Below are 3,878 nucleotides of genomic sequence, written 5' to 3'. Positions count from 1 at the left end.
CGATCGACCTTGATATGCCTGCTTCGGTCGAGAGCCTGCTCCGTGCTTGCTCCGTTCGAATGTCGGTCTTGCCGGATCGACCTTGCTAAGCCTGCTTCAGTCGAAGGATTATTGCGCCTGCTTGATCGAACGTGGGCTTGATGTGTCTAATCGACGGACTGTTGCGCCTGCTTTGTTCGTGGGAGTATGCTAGGTGTGACGACGACCTTGGTGGGACCCAGGGGCGTAGGCAACCACATGCAAGGGGGTGCAGTCCCTTGGATTTTCAAAACCAATACTACTCCGGTATTTTCCAAGGCCAAAAAAAAAAAATAGTATATTTGCACCCCCTAGAATCTTAACATTTGCACCCCTAGAATCTTAACATTTGCACCCCAAAATCTCTAGCATTTGCACCCCAACCCCAAAGGAAAATACGCCCAACTAGCATTTTTGACTTTCTCCCATGTACGTTCGGATCAGAGACCCATTACGCATAGAAAGAAACCAAACACAAAACTCTCTTTACTGATTAGGTATATTTCGTTCTTCAGAAGAAAAAAAAAATCTTTACCCATTACAACACGAGATTGAGAGTTTGGATTGAATATTTCTAGTGTTGCTGATCGTTGGCTAATTGGGTTCTTGTAAATTACCTGATCTGGTTACAGGTACCTTCTGGCTTCTTCTCTCAATCCAATTTTTAAGTTTTGATCAAAATTAAAAATATGGTTCATGTTAAACGTTTGGAGGTTTAGTTTAATTGCCTTGTATGGAAAGTAAACAGATTGGATATTTGTGATTCTTATGTTTAATCAAAGTATTTGGTTCAATTTGATTTTGGAGATTTTAATCTAAATCTAAAATTAGGGTTTATGTTAAATTTTGGGGGTTTTAGTATCAATTTGTCTTGTTTGAAAATTGAAGGGATTGGGTATCTGTTGTTTCTTATGAGTAATCTAAACTAGTGTTTAATCACTTCTATTCAGTTCAATTTCATAATTAGAGTTGTGTTCTTAATTCATGTTTCATGGTTTAATAAATTTATCTTCATCTTTGTTTAGGAATATCAATGGATAAGTTTGTGATTAAGAGAAAGAGAATACCGGAGGGAAATTCCCTTCATCTTCTAGTACTCCTGAACCACAACAGGTACCTTCAATAATTGAAATACACTCATCTTTTACTGCTCCACAACAAAAGCCTTCAATAACCGAAGTACCTTCATCTTCTACTGCTCATGGTCCAGAAGTACCTTCTGCTGCCCCTGTTTCTAATCCACAAGTAATTTCCACTATTATAAATGAGTTATCGATCTCGGACCTTCCAACAGACCCTGCAATGTGATGATATTGGTGATTCCATTTTTGCTATTATGGTTGACGAGTATCGAGATGTATCTGTTAGAGAGCAAATGGCAGTTTGTATACGTTATGTCAACAGGAAAGGATGCATTATTGAAAGGTTCATTGGCATCATTCATGTTCGTGAAACGACGGCAATTTCATTGAAGAATTCAATTGATGCTTTGTTGGCCAAGTATGATTTAAATATAAATAGATTGAGAGGGCAGTGTTAGATGGTGCTACTAATATGCAAGGGGAGTACAATGGAGTTAAGGCACTCATATTAAGAGAAAACTCATCGGCGTATGTTATCCATTGTTTCTCGCATCATCTTCAATTGGCATTAATGAATGTTGCTCAACAGCATGGCGAGGTTGCATTGTTCTTTACTATAGTTAGTGAAGTTGTTACTATTGTTTCTGCCTCTTGCAAACGCAGAGATGTTCTTCGAGAAAAAGAATTGGCTAGAGCGGTTGAACTTGTTGAAAAAGGTGAACGTTTAAGTGGCTCGGGATTGAATCAAGAAACTTGCCTCAAACGACCTTCGGACACGCGTTGGGGTACACATTACAACACACTGCTGAATTTAATTTTGATGTTTCCATCAATTTTAGACATGTTGGAGATTGTCAGTCGAGAAGGTGCTAGTGAAGCGAGGGGAAAAGCATACGCTTATCTAATCTTGATGCCGACATTTGATTTTGTATTTAATTTGCTTCTGGTGAGCACTTTGTTAGGAGTCACTAACGAGTTGTCGTAGGCATTGCAACGGAAAGACCAAGACATTGTGAATGCCATGAATTTGGTCAAGATATCTAAAGAACAACTACATACCATGCGAGGTGGTGGGTGGGATAGTCTTATGAATGATATTTTTGCTTTTTGTGCTAAAAAAAATATTGCAGTTCCTGAAATGATGTCTCCGTATGTACCACTCGGGCGAGGTATACGTAATTTACAAGAAGAGACAAATCTGCACCATTTTCAAGTGGGTTTGTTTAACAATGTCATTGATATGCAAATTGCAGCGCTTAATGACCGTTTCGATGAAGAGAACACCGAGTTGCTTCTTTGCATGTCACATTTGAATCCAAACGAGAATTTTTCAGCTTTTGACAAAGGTGCGTTAATTCGTCTTGCCAAATTATATCCATCTGATTTTTCTGAAATTGAAATCATGATACTAGAACGACAACTAGACACCTTTCTTCGTGATGTGCTTTCTAGTAACGATTTTTTTGAGTTGGATGGAATTAGTGGGCTTGCCAAGAAAATGGTTGAGACGAAAAGAAATATAGTATATCCTCTTGTTTACTTGTTGATTACATTGTCTTTGATACTGCCGGTTGCTACAGCTATCGTTGAACGAGTATTTTCTGCAATGAAAATAGTGAAGAATCGTCTGCGAAATCGTATTGGTGATGAGTATTTGAATGAATGTCTAGTGACATATATTGAGCGAGAAATTTTCCGCAATATCAGTAACGAAAAGATTAGGAAACGATTTCAAGGTATGGCAAAACGTCGTGGCCATTGTTGAATACAATAAGACTTGGATTTTTTGGTAAAGCATATAAGGCGTTCTTTTGGGTAACAATACTGCATATAAGGTAGTTTTTTTGGACTTTTTATGGATATTGGAAGCACTTCTACATGATGCATAAAAATATAAAATTAGAGAAACAGATCTGATTTAGAATTAACTATCTAACATGTGTCTTGTGGTCTGTATTTGTTGTTACGGAAACACGAGTGTTATGATATAATATTATATTAGAATGAAAAATACTTTTGTTAGAACCTTCAGTTCTATTTTTTTTGTTGATTCAAGTAGTTGTTGGCGAATTTGATTATTGCTTTCGAGGTACACATACTTATGGCACAATACTTACGGAATCTAAATTTTTTATTATTGCTTTACATATATAGAAACTAAGGTTGTATCGTATAGTCGAAAATGCATGTTTTTTGTGACTAACAGGTTGAGCGCCGCAGATTAATAATATACTACGACGCTGGAGACGATGATGGTCAAATAACATGCATAAAAGGTACTCAATCTTTAATGTGCAATGATTTTTTTCTCTAGCCTTTTTATTTTCCTGTGATTTTTTTTTGCACCCCCTCTTTTAAAATCCTGGTTACGCCCCTGGTGGGACTGGTTTCCTCCTTCAGGTATTTGAGCCAAGAAGGGAATAGAACTTGTATGCTCCTCTTCCCATAGACAACCGTGCATGTAACCCTGAACGGATGTGAACCCCACCATGTATATGCTTCGACCAAACGTTGCCCTGTTGCACCTGTTTGATAGGCATGTGGGCCCGCCTACTTCGCTCAACCGTGGGACTCATCATGCGCCTGCTTGATCGAACGTGAGCTTGTTGTGCCTACTTCGGTTAAACGTGGGTCCACTGTGTGCCTGCTTTGGTCGAACGTGGGACCCGATGTAAGCATGCTTTCTTCGAACATGGAAGATGTGCATGCTTCAATTAAACACGGGTCCACCGTGTACATGCTTCAAACGTCGGCCCTGTGCTTCGATTGAAAATCGGC

General features: G+C 38.7%; 1 long non-coding RNA gene across 3 annotated transcripts; it reads left to right on the top strand.

Annotated features, from left to right (window-relative positions):
• Positions 1 to 477: 477 nt before the first annotated feature.
• LOC113317138 lies at positions 478 to 3,552 on the top strand. Of its 3 annotated transcripts, none has more exons than XR_003343278.1 (4): positions 478 to 650; positions 1,044 to 2,935; positions 3,321 to 3,376; positions 3,501 to 3,532. It is a non-coding gene; the product is annotated as an uncharacterized LOC113317138 (long non-coding RNA). The 3 variants fall into 3 exon arrangements; XR_003343277.1 differs by having other exon boundaries at positions 3,307 to 3,376; XR_003343276.1 differs by having other exon boundaries at positions 1,044 to 3,376; positions 3,501 to 3,552.
• The last annotated feature ends 326 nt before the right edge of the window (positions 3,553 to 3,878 follow it).

The sequence above is a fragment of the Papaver somniferum genome, chromosome 10 (assembly GCF_003573695.1).
Source record: "Papaver somniferum cultivar HN1 chromosome 10, ASM357369v1, whole genome shotgun sequence".
Lineage (NCBI taxonomy): Eukaryota > Viridiplantae > Streptophyta > Magnoliopsida > Ranunculales > Papaveraceae > Papaver > Papaver somniferum.
Note: the sequence above shows the minus strand (reverse complement) of the source record. Positions and strands in the feature narration are given on the sequence as shown.